This window comes from Oncorhynchus keta, chromosome 8, assembly GCF_023373465.1.
Source record: "Oncorhynchus keta strain PuntledgeMale-10-30-2019 chromosome 8, Oket_V2, whole genome shotgun sequence".
In the NCBI taxonomy this organism is placed as follows: domain Eukaryota; kingdom Metazoa; phylum Chordata; class Actinopteri; order Salmoniformes; family Salmonidae; genus Oncorhynchus; species Oncorhynchus keta.
In genome coordinates, this window is record NC_068428.1 from 43,024,899 (window position 1) to 43,047,352 (window position 22,454).

Sequence of the window (22,454 nt, forward strand, 5' to 3'; positions counted from 1 at the left end):
ATGTGATCATGATAGACAGTAAGACCAGAGCTATACTGTAGTTAATGTGATCATGATAGACAGTAGAGGAGGAGGTCAGACCAGAGCTATACTGTAGTTAATGTGATCATGATAGACAGTAGAGGAGGAGGTCAGACCAGAGCTATACTGTAGTTAATGTGATCATGATAGACAGTAGAGGAGGAGGTCAGACCAGAGCTATACTGTAGTTAATGTGATCATGATAGACAGTAGAGGAGGAGGTCAGACCAGAGCTATACTGTAGTTAATGTGATCATGATAGACAGTAGAGGAGGAGGTCAGACCAGAGCTATACTGTAGTTAATGTGATCATGATAGACTAGAGAGGAGGTAGACCAGAGCTTACTGTAGTTAATGTGATCATGATAGATAGTAGAGGAGGAGGTCAGACCAGAGCTATACTGATCATGATAGATAGAGGAGGAGGTCAGACCAGAGCTATACTGTAGTTAATGTGATCATGATAGACAGTAGAGGAGGTAGACCAGAGCTATACAATGTGACATGATAGACAGTAGAGGAGGAGGTCAGACCAGAGCTATACTGTAGTTAATGTGATCATGATAGACAGTAGAGGAGGAGGTCAGAATGTGATCATGATAGACCAGACCAGCTATACTGTAGTTAATGTGATCATGATAGACAGTAGAAGGAGGTAGACCAGAGGAGTTAATGTGATCATGATAGATCAGACCAGAGCTATACTGTAGTTAATGTGATCATGATAGACAGTAGAGGAGGAGGTCAGACCAGAGCTATACTGTAGTTAATGTGATCATGATAGATAGAGAGGAGGAGGTAGTAGAGGAGGAGGTCAGACCAGAGCTATACTGTAGTTAATGTGATCATGATAGACAGTAGAGGAGGAGGTCAGACCAGAGCTATACTGTAGTTAATGTGATCATGATAGACAGTAGAGGAGGAGGTCAGACCAGAGCTATACTGTAGTTAATGTGATCATGATAGACAGTAGAGGAGGAGGTCAGACCAGAGCTATACTGTAGTTAATGTGATCATGATAGACAGTAGAGGAGGAGGTCAGACCAGAGCTATACTGTAGTTAATGTGATCATGATAGACAGTAGAGGAGGAGGTCAGACCAGAGCTATACTGTAGTTAATGTGATCATGATAGATAGTAGAGGAGGAGGTCAGACCAGAGCTATACTGTAGTTAATGTGATCATGATAGACAGTAGAGGAGGAGGTCAGACCAGAGCTATACTGTAGTTAATGTGATCATGATAGACAGTATGTAGAGGAGGAAGTAAGGACATACCTTCACTCTGGTGCAACCTCCCAGAGTTTATTTTAACAGATGTTTGGTCTGTCTATGAGACACTTGTTTGTTATTGGATGTACTCACTGTGGCTCTAGCAAATATTGTGGTGGCTGGGGGAACCAGTGAGATTGGTTAGGGTTGGGCCAGTAGAGGAGGAGGTGCAGAGCACTGGGTTAATGTGATCATGATAGTCCAAAGAGGAGGTAGTCAGACCAGAGCTATACTGTAGTTAATGTGATCTCAGACCAGAGCTATACTCTCTCTCCTTCACTCTGGTGCAACCTCCCAGAGTTTATTTTAACAGATCTTTGGTCTGTCTATCACTTGTTTGTTATTGGATGTACTCACTGTGGCTCTAGCAAATATTGTGGTGGCTGGGGGAACTTAGGGTTGGGCCATAGTGCAGAGCACTGGGTTGGGCAGTAGTCTCTGACTGTCTCTCTCTCTCTCTCTCTGACTGTCTCTCTCTCTCTCTCTCTGACTCTCTCTCTCTCTGACTGTCTCTCTCTCTCTCTGACTGTCTCTCTCTCTCTCTCTCCTTCTCTCTCACAGTCCGAGAGAGAGAGTCAGAGAGAGCAATAGAGAGAGAGTCAGAGAGAGCAATAGAGAGAGAGTCAGAGAGAGCAATAGAGAGAGAGTCAGAGAGAGAGAGACAGTCAGAGAGAGAGAGACAGTCAGAGAGAGAGAGACAGTCAGAGAGAGAGAGACAGTCAGAGAGAGAGAGACAGTCAGAGAGTCAGAGAGAGAGTCAGAGAGAGAGTCAGAGAGAGAGTCAGAGAGAGAGTCAGAGAGAGAGTCAGAGAGAGAGTGGGCACTTGACCAATGGTATTACAGCAATACTCCACGTTTAGACTGAACCATTCACCACTCTGCTGTCTACCTACGCTGTGTGTGTATACACACTGTACTGTATCTCACACATGGATCGCTGCATCTACTAAAAAATTCATGATAGGTCTTAGCACGACTCTTTACCCAGTCGACATTTAAAGTGATAGTGCAGTATTTTGGCAATCAAGCCCTTCTTTCTACTTGTGAGACGAACTCATGGATACCATATTTTGTATCTCTGCATGTACTTTGAAGGGAAGTTGCTCTCTTGTGTTAGCGCAAATGCTAACTAGCGCAATGACTGGAGATCTACGGGAACAGATAGCATGCTAGCAGTTGTTATCGTTCCTGGTATCACTGTCTGCAAACACAGGAAAAAGTGCTATTTTGAGTGTTTTTCCATTCACAGTCTTTTCAGGTTCAGCCAGGATCAGACATCCGGTCGAAACAGTCACCATTGGTGGTCCTTCTGTAGCTCAGTTGGTAGAGCATGGCGCTTGTAACGCCAGGGTAGTGGGTTCGATTCCCGGGACCACCCATACGTAGAATGTATGCACACATGACTGTAAGTCGCTTTGGATAAAAGCGTCTGCTAAATGGCATATATTATTATTATATTATTCAAACAGCAAACAGATGTTCTATGGACATCCCTATCTATACTCTGAACAAAACACTATCCAATTCTATTCCAATATGTGTCTCAGTTGTGGTCCTTTCAAATCTGCTTGATATTGTGTGTGTGTGTGTGTGTGTGTGTGTGTGTGTGTGTGTGTGTGTGTGTGTGTGTGTGTGTGTGTGTGTGTGTGTGTGTGTGTGTGTGTGTGTGTGTGTGTGTGTGTGTGTGTGTGTGTGTGTGTGTGTGCAGCCAGGTCGCTCAAGATTCACACTGGCTCAGTTTGTTGTTTTTCTCAGATTATAATTGTAATTGGTTGTGTAACAGAACAGGCATTGAATAATAAAACAAAATATGGTCCCATTTTGGGATAATTTAGTTTTACAATGTCAACCACATCTCAATTTATGTCAATATAACAATATGCCTCAGTCTATTCATGGTCTGCATCACTCAGCCTGGTATCACACACTCTATGCGTAGTGGGTGCGGAGTCAGGCTCAGGAAGCAGAGGGAAAGTGTTTTATTCCGGCACAGGGAAAATGGTCACGCCGAACACCAGGCGCAATAATAGGACCCAACCAGTCCCGAGAAAAACAAAGTAAATCACACAACCACAAACATGAACAGAGGAAAAATAAGCACAAAGAGCAGGTGGGCATTACCGGCTTAAATAGCCCAACTAAAACCTAAACACGAAACAGGTGTAACCATTAAGACAAAAACCAACAGGAAAGGAAATAGGGACCGGTGACGACGACCGCCGAGCGCCGCCCGAACAGGAAGAGGAGACAAAACCAAAAGAAGGGATCGGTGGCAGCGAGTAGACCGGTGACGACGACCGCCGAGCGCCGCCCGAACAGGAAGAGGAGACAAAACCAAAAGAAGGGATCGGTGGCAGCTAGTAGACCGGTGACGACGACCGCCGAGCGCCGCTCGAACAGGAAGAGGAGCCACCATCGGTGGGAGTCGTGACAACTGGGGAATCCTCGGTCCTGTAAAACACATGAAACACATGCAGGACATTCATTTGACCATAATGACAAAGCAAAAACACGTTTTTAGAAATGTTTGCAAATGTATAAAAATAAATCAAAAATAAATCACAACAAACTCCCTCACGACGCCAGGACAGCGGAGTCAATCACCACCTTCCGGAGACACCTGAAACCCCACCTCTTTAAGGAATACCTAGGATAGGATAAGTAATCCTTCTCACCCCCCCCCCCTAAAAGATTTAGATGCACTATTGTAAAGTGGCTCTTCCACTCAATGTCATAAGGTGAATGCACCAATTTGTAAGTCGCTCTGGATAAGAGCGTCTGCTAAATGACTTAAATGTAAATGTAAATGTAAATAATTATTCAGACCCTTTGCTCAGTACTATGTTGAAACATCTTTGGCAGCAATTGCAGCGTCAAGTCTTCTTGGATATGATGCTACAAGATTGGCACACCTGTATTTGGGGAGTTTCTCCCATTCTTCTCTGCAGATCCTCTCAAGCTCTGTCAGGTTGGATGAGGAGCGTTGCTGCACAGCTATTTTCATGTCTCTCCAGAGATGTTTGATCGGGTTCAAGTCCGGGCTCTGGCTGGGCCACTCAAGGACATTCAGAGACGTTTCCTGAAGCCACTCCTACGTTGTCTTGGCTGTGTGCTTAGGGTCGTTGTGCTGTTGGAAGGTGAACCTTCGCCCCAGTCTGAGGTCCTGAGTGCTCTGGAGCTGGTTTTCATCAAAGACCTTTCTGTACTTTGCTTCGTTCATCTTTCCCTCGATCCTGACTAGTCTCCCAGTCCCTGCCTCCAAAGAGTTCAATCTTGGTTTCATCAGGACAGAGAATACTATTGTTTTCGTGGTCTGAGAGTCTTTAGGTGCCTTTTGGTAAACTCCAAGTGGGCTGCCATGTGCCTTTTATTGGCTTCTGTCTGGCCACTCTACTATAAAGACCTGATTGGTGGAGTGCTACAGAGATGGTTGTCCTTCTGGAATGTTCTCCCGTCTCCACAGAGGAACTCTAGAGCTCTATCAGCGTGACCATCGAGTTCTTGGTCACCTCCCTGATCAAGGTCCTTCTCCCCAGATTGCTCTGTTTTGCAAACTATCATGGATTATAAAGGGAAACTCAGCCGTGAGCTGTCCAGTGACGCAAGCCTACAGTTGAAGTTGTACGTTTACATACACTTAGGTTGGAATCATTAAAACTTGTTTTTCAACCATTCCACAACTTTCTTGTTAACAAACTATATTTCTGACAAGTCGATTAGGACATCTAAATAGCATTCTAAATATTCACTTACCTTTGATGATCTTCATCAGAATGCACTCCCAGGAATCCCAGTTCCACAATAAATGTTTTTTTTTTCTTTTCGATAAAGTCCATAATTCATGTCCAAATACCTCCTTTTTGTTCGCACTTTTAGTTCACAACTCCAAATTCATGAGGCGCAGGCACTTAGTGCAGACGAAAAGTCAAAAAGTTTCATTACAGTGCGTAAAAACATGTCAAACAATGTATTGAATCAATCTTTAGGATGTTTTTAACATAAATCTTCAATAATATTCCAACCGGACTATTCCTTTGACTTTAGAAATGCAATGGAATGCAGGTCGCTATCACGGCCACGCTTATAACAAGCTCATGGCCTTCTGCCAGACACCTGATTTGAAACAGCTCTCATTCGCTCCCTCTTCACAGTAGACTGTTGACATCTAGTGGACATCAAGCCAAAGAACACCACCCCAACTTTGAAGCACGGGGGTGGCAGCATCATATTGTGGGGGTGCTTTGCTGCAGGAGGGACTGGTGCACTAAACAAAATAGATGGCATCATTAGGAGGAAAATGATGTTGATATATTGAAGCAACATCTTAAGACATCAGTCAGGAAGTTAAAGCTTGGTCGCAAATGGGTTTTCCAAATGGACAATGACCCCAAGCATACTTCCAAAGTTGTGGCAAAATGGCTTAAGGACAACAAAGTCAAGGTATTGGAGTGGCCATGACAAAGCCCTGACCCCAATCTTATAGAAAATGTGTGGGCAGAACTGAAAAAGCGTGTGCGGGCAAGGAGGCCTACAAACCTGATTCAGTTACACCAGCTCTGTCAGGAGGAGTGGGCCATAACTCACCCAACTTATTGTGAGAAGCTTGTGGAAGGCTACCCAAAACGTTTGACCCAAGTTAAACAATTCAAAGGCAATGCTACCAAATACTAATTGAGTGTATGTAAACGTCTGACCACTGGGAATATGATGAAAAAAATAAAAGCTGAAATAAATCATTCTCTGTACTATTATTCTGACATTTCACATTCTTAAAATAAAGTGGTGATACTATCTGACCTAAGACATGGCATTTTTACGAGCATTAAATGTCATGAATTGTGAATTTTCTTGTTTAAATGTATTTGGCTAAGGTGTATATAAACTTCCGACTTCATCTGAATATACCTGCTTCGAAGCAAGCAACACTGAACCATGCATGAGAGCACCAGCTTTTCCGGACATCTGTGTGAGCACTCTCTCCATAGCCGATATAAGTAAGACGTTTAAACAGGTCAACATTCACAAGGCCGCAGGGCCAGATGAATTACCAGGACGCATACTCAGAGCACACGCTGACCAGCTGGAAAGTGTCTTCACTGACACTTTCAACCTCTCCCTGGCCCAGTCTGTAATACCTACATGTTTCAAGCTGACCACCATAGTCCATGTGCTTAAGAACGCCAAGGTAACCTGTCTTAATGACTATCGCGTCATAGCACAAACATCTGTAGCCATTAAATTCTGTAGCCATGAACGGCTGGTCAACACTCACGTCAACATTATCATCCCAGACACCTTGGACCCACTCCAACAGATCCACAGATGACGCGATCTCTATAACAAAAACCTCTTCTTCAACGTCAGCAAGACAAAGGATCTGATCATGGACTACAATCAAATGGAAGGCCGAGCACACCCCCATCCACACCGATGGGGCTGTAGTGGAGCAGGTCGAGAGCTTCAAGTTCCTCGGTATCCATATCACTAAGGAAATATCATTGTTTACATACACCAACTCAGATGTGAAGAGGGCATAACAGCACCTCTTCCCCTTCAGGAGGCAGAAAATATTTGTCATGGGCTCCTTGGATCCTCAAACGTTGTACAGCCGCACCATTGAGAGCATCTTAACTGGCTGCATCACCGCCTGGTATGGAAACTAATTGGCATCCGACCGCAAGGCACTACAGAGGTTAGTGTTGATTGCCCAGTTCATCCCGAGGGCCAAGCTCCCTGCCATCCAAAAATTGTCAAAGACTCCGGCCACCCAAGTCATAGACTGTTCTCTCTGCTACCACACTGCAAGCTGTACCGATGCACCAAGTTTGGAAGCAAAAGGATCCTGAACAGCTTCTAGCCCCCAAACCATAAGACTGCTAAATAGTCAGTACTGGTAGATATTAGTTAACTATTTAACTATCTGTATTGACCTTTTTTGAACACTCTGCTGCTGTTTATTATCTATCCTGTTGCCTACTCACTTTATCCCTACCTATATGTACATATCGACCTCTTTTACCTCATACCCCGGCACATTGACTCGGTACTGATACCCTGTGTATATAGCCAAGTTATTGTTACTCATTGTGTATTTATTGCTTGTGTTATCATTTTGTATTATTCTAAAAATAGATATATATATTCTCTGCATTGTTGGGAAGGGTCCGTAAGTAAGCATTTCACTGTTAGTCGAGAGAGAGAGTCATGAGAGAGCAAGAGAGAGAGAGAGAGAGACTAAAAGCAAATAGCACAAAAGGATGAGAAAAGCGAAACACATCCTGTTGTAGTGTGAGACTGAATTGCTCCGTTGAAGGGTCCTCATCAGAGCACGATGGTTTTCACCGTGATGAGTGTCTATCTTAGGAGGAAGAAGGGCACTGAAGTGGATCTACTTTCATCTCCCGTAAAGATGATGATGAGACATTTTACCATTAGCTTCATCCCTGTGTCTCAAATGGCACCCTATCCAAAGCCATGGTCAAAAGTAGTGCACTAGGTACAGAGATGTAGAACCTTCATAAACATTTGTAATTTCCACTTTGAAATTTCAGACTTGATTTGCCCTGATGAAAAATGTATCAACCCCAGTAAAAAAGTTGCATGAATTATAATCAATATAATTCACATGTCCTGTTGCTGCAGGATCATTTTTTTCTCTGTCTGTAGCAAACTAGCTCAAATTAAGATACTACATCTGTAGGGAATAGGGTACCATGTGTTATTCCAAGCAGGAAACTCGTGATGCCCAGAGACAGACTTGAAAACGCACTATAAGGCATTTGCCAATGTTTGGCTGGCATCACATGTACAGAATTAGAATGAAAAGAAGAATGGGATTCTTCTCCAGAATGGTTTTTCCTCCGGCCACCCAATGGGGTTCTGTCTCAAAGGAATGCTCATGTACTGTAGAACACTGAGAGAGGATTCTAGAATTGGGTAAGATTATGTTAAATTTCCAGATGGTACATCCAATATATTCTCATCCTGTCGCCATATGTGCAGCACAGATGTAGGATCTTAATTTAATCCAGTTTGCCACATTAGGAAATTAATTCTGCAGCAACAGGAAATGTGAATTATTATGTTGATTATAATTAATGGATATTTATGTAGGGTTTGATACATTTTCCCTAAGTGAAAATCAAGTTTTACATTTCAAAATGGAAATGACCAACTTCAGAAGAAATTTGAACCCCTGAAATACACAACCTTGTTTTTTGTTCCTGTTCTCCTCCAACAGGGTGATCAAATTAACATCTGAAGATGTACAGTACTAGTGGCAGTAAGTCATAAGCTGTGGGCCTCTTTGATCTCCTGTGAAAACATTCAGAGAATTCACAGATGTATCTTAAGAGTTACTTTTTCCTCCAGTACGGAACATTTCAGTCGATCTGTTTTAAGGCTAGGGAAGGGAATTGTTACAGTATGCAGTGTATGTAGACACCTCTTCAAATGAGTGTATTGGGCTATTTCAGCCACCACCCGTTGCTAACCGGTGTATAAAATTCAGCACACAGCCATACATTCTCCATAGACAAAGATTGTCAGCAGAATGGCCTTACAAAAGAGCTCAGTGACGTCTAGGAGCAACAACGGCTCGGCAGCAAAAGTGGTAGGCCACACAAGCTCACAAAATGGGACTGCCGAGGGCTGAAGCGTAGTAGTGGGTAAATATTTTTCCATCCTCGGGTTGCAACACTCACTACCGAGTTTCAAACAGCCTCTGGAAGCAACGTCAGTACAATAATTGTTTGTCGGGAGCTTCATGAAATGGGTTTCCATGGCCAAGCAGCCTCACACAAGCATAAGATCCTCAAGCACAATGCCAAGAGTCGGCTGGTGTGGTGTAAAGCTCACTACCATTGGACTCTGGAGCAGTGGAACCACGTTCTCTGGAGTGATGAGTCACGCTTCACCCTCTGTCAGTCTGACAGAGGAATCTGGTTTTGGTGAATGCCAAGAGAATGCTACATGCCCCAATGCATAGTGCCAACTGTAAAGTTTGGTGGATGAGGAATAATGATCTGGGGCTGTTTTTGATGTTTCTGGCTAGGCCCCTTAGTTCCAGTGAAGGGAAATCTTAACGCTACAGCATACAATGACATTCTAGAAGATCCTGTGCTTTCAACTTTGTGGCAACAGTTTGGGGAAGGCCCTTCCCTGTTTCAGAATGACAATGCCCCCATGTACAAAGCGGGTGCATACAGAAATGGTTTGTAGAGATCGGTGTGGAAGAACTTGACTGGCCTGCAGAGAGCAGTGCCCGACCTCACTAATGCTCTTGTGACTGAATGGAAACACGTCCCCACAGCAATGTTCCCACATCTAGTGGAAAGCCTTCCCTGGAGAGCGGAGGCTGTTATAGCAGCAATGTTCCCACATCTAGTGGAAAGCCTTTCCTGGAGAGCGGAGGCTGTTATAGCAGCAATGTTCCCACATCTAGCGGAAAGCCTTCCCTGGAGAGCGGAGGCTGTTATAGCAGCAATGTTCCCACATCTAGCGGAAAGCCTTCCCTGGAGAGCGGAGGCTGTTATAGCAGCAATGTTCCCACATCTAGCGGAAAGCCTTCCCTGGAGAGCGGAGGCTGTTATAGCAGCAATGTTCCCACATCTAGCGGAAAGCCTTCCCTGGAGAGCGGAGGCTGTTATAGCAGCAATGTTCCCACATCTAGCGGAAAGCCTTCCCTGGAGAGCGGAGGCTGTTATAGCAGCAATGTTCCCACATCTAGTGGAAAGCCTTCCCTGGAGAGCGGAGGCTGTTATAGCAGCAATGTTCCCACATCTAGTGGAAAGCCTTCCCTGGAGAGCGGAGGCTGTTATAGCAGCAATGTTCCCACATCTAGTGGAAAGCCTTCCCTGGAGAGCGGAGGCTGTTATAGCAGCAATGTTCCCACATCTAGTGAAAAGCCTTCCCTGGAGAGCGGAGGCTGTTATAGCAGCAATGTTCCCACATCTAGTGGAAAGCCTTCCCTGGAGAGCGGAGGCTGTTATAGCAGCAATGTTCCCACATCTAGTGGAAAGCCTTCCCTGGAGAGCGGAGGCTGTTATAGCAGCAATGTTCCCACATCTAGTGGAAAGCCTTCCCTGGAGAGTGGAGGCTGTTATAGCAGCAATGTTCCCACATCTAGTGGAAAGCCTTCCCTGGAGAGCGGAGGCTGTTATAGCAGCAATGTTCCCACATCTAGTGGAAAGCCTTCCCTGGAGAGCGGAGGCTGTTATAACAGCAATGTTCCCACATCTAGTGGAAAGCCGTCCCTGGAGAGCGGAGGCTGTTATAGCAGCAATGTTCCCACATCTAGTGGAAAGCCTTCCCTGGAGAGTGGAGGCTGTTATAGCAGCAATGTTCCCACATCTAGTGGAAAGCCTTCCCTGGAGAGCGGAGGCTGTTATAGCAGCAATGTTCCCACAATGTTCCTCTAGTGGAAAGCCTTCCTGGAGAGCGGAGGCTGTTATAGCAGCAATGTTCCCACATCTAGTGGAAAGCCTTCCCTGGAGAGCGGAGGCTGTTATAGCAGCAATGTTCCCACATCTAGTGGAAAGCCTTCCCTGGAGAGCGGAGGCTGTTATAGCAGCAATGTTCCCACATCTAGTGGAAAGCCTTCCCTGGAGAGCGGAGGCTGTTATAGCAGCAATGTTCCCACATCTAGTGGAAAGCCTTCCCTGGAGAGCGGAGGCTGTTATAGCAGCAATGTTCCCACATCTAGTGGAAAGCCTTCCCTGGGGGGGGGACCAACTCCATATTAATGCTCATGATTTTGGAATGAGATGTTGAAGGAGCAGGTGTCCACATACTTTTGGTCATGTTGTGTATTTGTCTGCCATCTGCCACACCATATCCAATGCTATGAATTAGCATTTATTGGCAGCTTTCAGATGTCCATTTCTTAGATGGAAATATTTTGTATGTGTAGTGGGAATGCAGTGATCTTTTCATGGAAATGGCCCGGCTCCAACTCCAACCTCTTACTCCTGTCAATTTACAAAAAACACAGACACACTCCAATGCAGACTTCACCAGAGCATGATCAATACAGGATGTGTCCTAAATGACACCCTATTCCCTAAAATGGGCTATAGGGCTCTGGTCAAAAGGAGTAAAAGGAAATAGAATGCCATTTTGGACACTTCCACGTAAATCCATTTTTCAAACAGATGCATTAAAAAGTGATTTTTCTCTGTTCGCTGTTCTCTGGTGCAGTGTTGATCAGAACCGGTTTGGAAAAGGGGGAAGAAACGAAACCGTTATCCATTCTGTCTCAATCTAAAAGGGTTGAAAATAGACCTGGCTTGTTCAGAGAATCTAGAATGTTCCTCGCTCCACTGCTCCCATTTCATTCCATTATAGGCCAGCGAGACATCCCAGGGAAATCTTTCAGGGATACACCCCCCTCCATTTTTCATTTAGAAGCAATTGACAAACCAATCGTTCCGTGCCAGTTGTAATCTCTCAAATCATTTGGATTTGGCATCGAGAGGGACGGGTCTGTTGCATTTCAATGGCCTTCGTTTATTGGTCAAATTTAAATCAAATCAAATGTATTTTGTCACAAGTGCTGAATACAACAGGTGTAGTAGACCTGTGAAATGCTGAATACAACAGGTGTAGTAGACCTGTGAAATGCTGAATACAACAGGTGTAGTAGACCTTACAGTGAAATGCTGAATACAACAGGTGTAGTAGACCTTACAGTGAAATGCTGAATACAACAGGTGTAGTAGACCTGTGAAATGCTGAATACAACAGGTGTAGTAGACCTGTGAAATGCTGAATAAAACAGGTGTAGTAGACCTGACAGTGAAATGCTGAATACAACAGGTGTAGTAGACCTTACAGTGAAATGCTGAATAAAACAGGTGTAGTAGACCTGACAGTGAAATGCTGAATACAACAGGTGTAGGTAGACCTGACAGTGAAATGCTGAATACAACAGGTGTAGTAGACCTTACAGTGAAATGCTGAATACAACAGGTGTAGGTAGACCTGACAGTGAAATGCTGAATACAACAGGTGTAGGTAGACCTGACAGTGAAATGCTGAATACAACAGGTGTAGTAGACCTGACAGTGAAATGCTGAATACAACAGGTGTAGGTAGACCTGTGAAATGCTGAATACAACAGGTGTAGGTAGACCTGTGAAATGCTGAATACAACAGGTGTAGTAGACCTGTGAAATGCTGAATAAAACAGGTGTAGTAGACCTGACAGTGAAATGCTGAATACAACAGGTGTAGGTAGAGCTGACAGTGAAATGCTGAATACAACAGGTGTAGGTAGACCTGACAGTGAAATGCTGAATACAACAGGTGTAGGTAGACCTGACAGTGAAATGCTGAATACAACAGGTGTAGTAGACCTTACAGTGAAATGCTGAATACAACAGGTGTAGGTAGACCTGACAGTGAAATGCTGAATACAACAGGTGTAGTAGACCTTACAGTGAAATGCTGAATACAACAGGTGTAGGTAGACCTGTGAAATGCTGAATACAACAGGTGTAGGTAGACCTGTGAAATGCTGAATACAACAGGTGTAGTAGACCTGTGAAATGCCGAATACAACAAGTGTAGGTAGACCTGTGAAATGCTGAATACAATAGGTGTAGGTAGACCTGACAGTGAAATGCTGAATACAACAGGTGTAGGTAGACCTGACAGTGAAATGCTGAATACAACAGGTGTAGTAGACCTTACAGTGAAATGCTGAATACAACAGGTGTAGGTAGACCTGACAGTGAAATGCTGAATACAACAGGTGTAGGTAGACCTGACAGTGAAATGCTGAATACAACAGGTGTAGGTAGACCTGACAGTGAAATGCTGAATACAACAGGTGTAGGTAGACCTGACAGTGAAATGCTGAATACAACAGGTGTAGTAGACCTGTGAAATGCCGAATACAACAGGTGTAGTAGACCTGTGAAATGCCGAATACAACAGGTGTAGTAGACCTGTGAAATGCTGAATACAACAGGTGTAGGTAGACCTGTGAAATGCTGAATACAACAGGTGTAGGTAGACCTGTGAAATGCTGAATACAACAGGTGTAGTAGACCTGTGAAATGCCGAATACAACAAGTGTAGGTAGACCTGTGAAATGCTGAATACAATAGGTGTAGGTAGACCTGACAGTGAAATGCTGAATACAACAGGTGTAGGTAGACCTGACAGTGAAATGCTGAATACAACAGGTGTAGGTAGACCTGACAGTGAAATGCTGAATACAACAGGTGTAGTAGACCTTACAGTGAAATGCTGAATACAACAGGTGTAGGTAGACCTGACAGTGAAATGCTGAATACAACAGGTGTAGGTAGACCTGACAGTGAAATGCTGAATACAACAGGTGTAGGTAGACCTGACAGTGAAATGCTGAATACAACAGGTGTAGGTAGACCTGTGAAATGCTGAATACAACAGGTGTAGTAGACCTGTGAAATGCCGAATACAACAAGTGTAGGTAGACCTGTGAAATGCTGAATACAATAGGTGTAGGTAGACCTGACAGTGAAATGCTGAATACAACAGGTGTAGGTAGACCTGACAGTGAAATGCTGAATACAACAGGTGTAGTAGACCTTACAGTGAAATGCTGAATACAACAGGTGTAGGTAGACCTGACAGTGAAATGCTGAATACAACAGGTGTAGGTAGACCTGACAGTGAAATGCTGAATACAACAGGTGTAGGTAGACCTGACAGTGAAATGCTGAATACAACAGGTGTAGGTAGACCTGACAGTGAAATGCTGAATACAACAGGTGTAGGTAGACCTGACAGTGAAATGCTGAATACAACAGGTGTAGGTAGACCTGACAGTGAAATGCTGAATACAACAGGTGTAGTAGACCTGACAGTGAAATGCCGAATACAACAGGTGTAGTAGACCTGTGAAATGCCGAATACAACAGGTGTAGTAGACCTGTGAAATGCTGAATACAACAGGTGTAGGTAGACCTGTGAAATGCTGAATACAACAGGTGTAGGTAGACCTGTGAAATGCTGAATACAACAGGTGTAGTAGACCTGTGAAATGCTGAATACAACAGGTGTAGGTAGACCTGTGAAATGCTGAATACAACAGGTGTAGGTAGACCTGTGAAATGCTGAATACAACAGGTGTAGTAGACCTGTGAAATGCTGAATACAACAGGTGTAGTAGACCTGTGAAATGCTGAATACAACAGGTGTAGTAGACCTGTGAAATGCTGAATACAACAGGTGTAGGTAGACCTGTGAAATGCTGAATACAACAGGTGTAGTAGACCTGTGAAATGCTGAATACAACAGGTGTAGTAGACCTGTGAAATGCTGAATACAACAGGTGTAGTAGACCTGTGAAATGCCGAATACAACAGGTGTAGGTAGACCTGTGAAATGCTGAATACAACAGGTGTAGGTAGACCTGTGAAATGCTGAATACAACAGGTGTAGTAGACCTGTGAAATGCTGAATACAACAGGTGTAGTAGACCTGTGAAATGCTGAATACAACAGGTGTAGGTAGACCTGTGAAATGCTGAATACAACAGGTGTAGTAGACCTGTGAAATGCTGAATACAACAGGTGTAGTAGACCTGTGAAATGCTTACTTACAAGCCCTTAACCAACAATGCAGTTCAAGAACTAGAGTTAAGAAAATATTTACTAAATAAACTAAAGAAAGTAACATAATACAATAACAATAACAAGCCTATATACAGGGGGTACCAGTACCTAGTCAATGTGGAGGCTATATACAGGGGGTACCAGTACCTAGTCAATGTGGAGGCTATATAAAGGGGGTACCAGTACCTAGTCAATGTGGAGGCTATATACAGGGGTACCAGTACCTAGTCAATGTGGAGGCTATATACAGGGGTAGACCTAGTCAATGTGGAATATACAGGGGTACCAGTACCTAGTCAATGTGGAGGCTATATAACAGGGGTACCAGTACCTAGTCAATGTGGAGGCTATATAAAGGGGTACCAGTACCTAGTCAATGTGGAGGCTATATAAAGGGGTACCAGTACCTAGTCAAATGCTGGCTATATACAGGGGTACCAGTACCTAGTCAATGTGGAGGCTATATAAAGGGGTACCAGTACCTAGTCAATGTGGAGGCTATATAAAGGGTACCAGTACCTAGTCAATGTGGAGGCTATATACAGGGGTACCAGTACCTAGTCAATGTGGAGGCTATATACAGGGTACCAGTACCTAGTCAATGTGGAGGCTATATACAGGGTACCAGTACCTAGTCAATGTGGAGGCTATATACAGGGGTACCAGTACCTAGTCAATGTGGAGGCTATATAAAGGGGTACCAGTACCTAGTCAATGTGGAGGCTATATAAAGGGGTACCAGTACCTAGTCAATGTGGAGGCTATATAAAGGGGTACCAGTACCTAGTCAATGTGGAGGCTATATACAGGGGTACCAGTACCTAGTCAATGTGGAGGCTATATACAGGGGTACCAGTACCTAGTCAATGTGGAGGCTATATACAGGGGTACCAGTACCTAGTCAATGTGGAGGCTATATAAAGGGGTACCAGTACCTAGTCAATGTGGAGGCTATATAAAGGGGTACCAGTACCTAGTCAATGTGGAGGCTATATACAGGGGTACCAGTACCTAGTCAATGTGGAGGCTATATACAGGGGGTACCAGTACCTAGTCAATGTGGAGGCTATATACAGGGGGTACCAGTACCTAGTCAATGTGGAGGCTATATACAGGGGGTACCAGTACCTAGTCATTGTGGAGGCTATATACAGGGGGTACCAGTACCTAGTCAATGTGGAGGCTATATACAGGGGGTACCAGTACCTAGTCAATGTGGAGGCTATATACAGGGGGTACCAGTACCTAGTCAATGTGGAGGCTATATAAAGGGGGTACCAGTACCTAGTCAATGTGGAGGCTATATACAGGGGGTACCAGTACCTAGTCAATGTGGAGGCTATATACAGGGGGTACCAGTACCTAGTCAATGTGGAGGCTATATACAGGGGGTACCAGTACCTAGTCATTGTGGAGGCTATATACAGGGGGTACCAGTACCTAGTCAATGTGGAGGCTATATACAGGGGGTACCAGTACCTAGTCAATGTGGAGGCTATATACAGGGGGTACCAGTACCTAGTCAATGTGGAGGCCATTTACAGGGGGTACCAAAACCTAGTCAATGTGGAGGCTATATACAGGGGGTACCAGTACCTAGTCAATGTGGAGGCTATATACAGGGGGTACCAGTACCAGAGTTCAGAGTTCAGTGTGTCAAATCGGAGGGCATGCTGTCCGGTCCTCTGGCAGTCTCTATGGGGGTGCCACAGGGTTCAATTCTCGGGCCGACTCTTTTCTTTGTATATACAGTGCCTTACAGGACTCTATGGACAGAGTCTCCCACCTCAGCTGTAGATCTCTGCAGTTCATCCAGAGTGATCATGGGCCTCTTGGCTGCATCTCTGATCAGTCTTCTCCTTGTATGAGCTGAAAGTTTAGAGGGACGGCCAGGTCTTGGTAGATTTGCAGTGGTCTGATACTCCTTCCATTTCAATATTAGCGCTTGCACAGTGCTCCTTGGGATGTTTAAAGCTTGGGAAATCATTTTGTATCCAAATCCGGCTTTAAACTTCTTCACAACAGTATCTCGGACCTGCCTGGTGTGTTCCTTGTTCTTCATGATGCTCTCTGCGCTTTTAACGGACCTCTGAGACTATCACAGTGCAGGTGCATTTATACAGAGACTTGATTACACACAGGTGGATTGTATTTATCATCATTAGTCATTTAGGTCAACATTGGATCATTCAGAGATCCTCACTGAACTTCTGGAGAGAGTTTGCTGCACTGAAAGTAAAGGGGCTGAATAATTTTGCACGCCCAATTTTTCAGTTTTTGATTTGTTAAAAAAGTTTGAAATATCCAATAAATGTCGTTCCACTTCATGATTGTGTCCCACTTGTTGTTGATTCTTCACAAAAAAATACAGTTTTATATCTTTATGTTTGAAGCCTGAAATGTGGCAAAAGGTCGCAAAGTTCAAGGGGGCCGAATACTTTCGCAAGGCACTGTATATTTCCCATGCCAATAAAGCCCCTTGAATTGAATTAAATTGAAAGAGAAAGAGAGTCCTTCACTATGTGGAAAACACGTAGAATAATTTAATATGGTCTAGTAAGCTCAAAATGCCCCCAAACACATATTTTGTGTGTATCTGTCACGGCCATATGTCACGCCTTGGTCTTAGTATTTTGTGTTTTCTTTATTATTTGGTCAGGCCAGGGTGTGACATGGGGTTATGTTGTTGTATTTCGTATTGGGGTTTTTGTATTATTGGGATTGCGGCTGATTAGGGGTGTTGTATAGGCTTGGCTGCCTGAGGCGGTTCTCAATCAGAGTCAGGTGATTCTCGTTGTCTCTGATTGGGAACCGTATTTAGGTAGCCTGGTTTCTCTTTGTATTTCGTGGGTGATTGTTCCTGTCTCTGTGTAGTTTCACCAGATAGGCTGTAATTAGGTTTGACGTTCCGTTTGTTGTTTTTGTATTTTGTATCGTCATTTCATGTGTCACTTTTTCTATTAAAGTCATGAGTAACCACTACGCTGCATTTCGGTCCGACTCTCTTTCCACAAACGAAGAACGACGTTATACCATCCTAAGAAGTGGACCAAAGTGCAGCGTGGTGAGCGTACATTTTCCTTTTATTTGCTTACAGGGCTACGTGCCACTAACAAGGATAACGGGCTACCTATGTATGATTCCCAATCTGTCCCTGATTGAGAACCATACCCAGCCAAAACATAGAAATAAAGAAACATAGAAAACAAAACATAGAATGCCCACCCCACATCACACCCTGACCTAACCAAATAGAGAAATAAACAGCTCTCTAAGGTCAGGGCGTGACAGTATCAAGTATCAAGAAAGACAATCACAAAGTCTAACAACGTATCGTTCCACAGAACAGTCAATTACCATGCAGCATTGTGTGATGTGTACTTGTGATGTCATAATCGTCCAGGTCTGATATTGTGTGATCCTCTCGTATCCCTCCAGATCCTCTTTGATTCAAATACTAGCCGTCACCGAGAGGGCTCGCCATCTCACCTCTTGTCCTTGTTGATTTTACTCTCTGTTTGGCTGATGTGAATCTGCAATATGGCAGCTGATTGGTTGTGAATGTCTAATATGACTGCTAGTAGGCTGTGAATGTGTGATATGTCTGTTGATTGGCTGAGGTGAATATGTAATATGTCTGTTGATTGGCTGAGGTGAATATGTAATATGGCCATTGATTGGCTGAGGTGAATATGTAATACATCTGTTGATTGGCTGAGGTGAATATGTAATACATCTGTTGATTGGCTAAAGTGAATATGTAATACGTCTGTTGATTGGCTGAGGTGAATATGTAATACATCTGTTGATTGGCTGAGGTGAATATGTAATATGGCCATTGATTGGCTGAGGTGAATACGTCTGTTGATTGGCTGAGGTGAATATGTAATACATCTGTTGATTGGCTGAGGTGAAGATGTAATACATTAAATGTATGCACGCATGACTCTAAGTGTCTTTGGATTAAAAGCGTCTGCTAGATCACATATATTGTTACGTTGTTCATACAACTGATTGGTCTGCTCAGTCAGGTCTGACACCGTCTGATTGGTTATGCATGTGTAATATGGCTGTTGATTGGCTAAAGTGAATGTGTAATATGGTTGCCATGACAGGCCATATTCCATATAAAACGCCACGGGCCAGAGGATCATCAATTACCTACCGAATTATTAATCAAGCGTTTCTCTTTGATGCCAAGGCAATTTCAATAAGATGGATATTACACTACACTATTGGTACACGGCAGGGGTGTGTGTGTGTGTGTGTGTGTGTGTGTGTGTGTGTGTGTGTGTGTGTGTGTGTGTGTGTGTGGATGGATCTGCAGAATAGTGTTGAAATCCCCGGTGACTTGCATGACTGTTTATACTACTTAGGTAACTACACTGTTAAAATGAAGTGTTTTGTAACACTTAAACGAGTGGAAACTGAGCTGCCGCCTACGTTAACCTCTACAGGATCGATGTCACCCCCCCCCCACACGGGACTGTTGAGCTAATGTTATAGAGCAAATCAAATCAAAATGTGATTAGCATGCTGTAAGTAACAAGAACATTTCCCAGGACATAGATATACCTGATATGGGCAGAAAGCTTCAATTCTTGTTAATCTAACTGCACTGTCCAATTTTCAAGGACTGTATATATCACATCAGACTGTATATATCTATACTGTATATATCACACCAGACTGTATATATCACATCAGACTGTATATATCACATCAGACTGTATATATCATATCAGACTGTATATATCTATACTGTATATATCACATCAGGCTGTATATATCTATACTGTATATATCACTTCAGACTGTATATATCACATCAGACTGTATATATCACATCAGACTGTATATATCTATACTGTATATATCACATCAGACTGTATATATCTATACTGTATATATCACATCAGACTGTAAATATCTATACTGTATATATCACATCAGACTGTATATATCACATCAGACTGTATATATCTATACTGTATATATCTATACTGTATATATCACATCAGACTGTAAATATCTATACTGTATATATCTATACTGTATATATCACATCAGACTGTATGTATCATTTCAGACTGTATATATCACATCAGGCTGTATATATCACATCAGACTGTATATATCATATCAGACTCTATATATCTATACTGTATATATCACATCAGACTGTATATATCATATCAGACTGTATATATCACATCAGACTGTATATATCATATCAGACTCTATATATCTATACTGTATATATCACATCAGACTGTATATATCACATCAGACTGTATATATCACATCAGACTGTATATATCACATCAGACTGTATATATCACATCAGACTGTATATATCACATCAGACTGTATATATCATATCAGACTGTATATATCACATCAGACTGTATATATCATATCAGACTCTATATATCTATACTGTATATATCACATCAGACTGTATATATCACATCAGACTGTATATATCACATCAGACTGTATATATCACATCAGACTGTATATATCATATCAGACTGTATATATCACATCAGACTGTATATATCACATCAGACTGTATATATCACATCAGACTGTATATATCATATCAGACTGTATATATCACATCAGACTGTATATATCATATCAGACTCTATATATCTATACTGTATATATCATATCAGACTGTATATATCATATCAGACTGTATATATCACATCAGACTGTATATATCACATCAGACTGTATATATCACATCAGACTGTATATATCATATCAGACTGTATATATCACATCAGACTGTATATATCATATCAGACTGTATATATCTATACTGTATATGTCATATCAGACTGTATATATCATATCAGACTGTATATATCACATCAGACTGTATATATCACATCAGACTGTATATATCACATCAGACTGTATATATCATATCAGACTGTATATATCACATCAGACTGTATATGTCATATCAGACTGTATATATCACATCAGACTGTATATATCATATCAAACTGTATATATCATATCAGACTGTATATATCTATACTGTATATATCACATCAGACTGTATATATCATATCAGACTGTATATATCACATCAGACTGTATATATCATATCAGACTCTATATATCTATACTGTATATATCACATCAGACTGTATATATCACATCAGACTGTATATATCACATCAGACTGTATGTATCATTTCAGACTGTATATATCACATCAGGCTGTATATATCACATCAGACTGTATATATCATATCAGACTCTATATATCTATACTGTATATATCACATCAGACTGTATATATCATATCAGACTGTATATATCACATCAGACTGTATATATCACATCAGACTGTATATATCTATACTGTATATATCACATCAGACTGTATATATCACATCAGACTGTATATATCACATCAGACTGTATATATCACATCAGACTGTATATATCACATCAGACTGTATATATCACATCAGACTGTATGTATCATTTCAGACTGTATATATCACATCAGACTGTATATATCATATCAGACTCTATATATCTATACTGTATATATCACATCAGACTGTATATATCACATCAGACTGTATATATCACATCAGACTGTATATATCATATCAGACTGTATATATCACATCAGACTGTATATATCACATCAGACTGTATATATCACATCAGACTGTATATATCACATCAGACTGTATATATCACATCAGACTGTATATGTCATATCAGACTGTATATATCACATCAGACTGTATATATCATATCAGACTGTATATATCTATACTGTATATATCATATCAGACTGTATATGTCATATCAGACTGTATATATCACATCAGACTGTATATATCACATCAGACTGTATATATCACATCAGACTGTATATATCATATCAGACTGTATATATCACATCAGACTGTATATATCATATCAGACTGTATATATCTATACTGTATATATCATATCAGACTGTATATATCATATCAGACTGTATATATCACATCAGACTGTATATATCACATCAGACTGTATATATCACATCAGACTGTATATATCATATCAGACTGTATATATCACATCAGACTGTATATGTCATATCAGACTGTATATGTCATATCAGACTGTATATATCATATCAGACTGTATATATCTATACTGTATATATCACATCAGACTGTATATATCTATACGGTATATATCACATCAGACTGTATATATCACATCAGACTGTATATATCACATCAGACTGTATATATCACATCAGACTGTATATATCACATCAGACTGTATATATCACATCAGACTGTATATATCACATCAGACTGTATATATCACATCAGACTGTATATATCACATCAGACTGTATATATCACATCAGACTGTATATATCATATTAGACTGTATATATCTATACTGTATATATCACATCAGACTGTATATATCTATACTGTATATGTCACATCAGACTGTATATATCACATCAGACTGTATATATCACATCAGACTGTATATATCATATCAGACTGTA

At 42.0% G+C, this 22,454-nt stretch overlaps 1 protein-coding gene across 2 annotated transcripts in view; it reads left to right on the forward strand.

Moving 5' to 3' along the window:
- Positions 1-22,454, forward strand: part of syndig1l (synapse differentiation inducing 1-like) — a 121,973-nt gene that overhangs the window by 44,584 nt on the left and 54,935 nt on the right. The gene's annotated exons all lie outside the window — the stretch shown is intronic.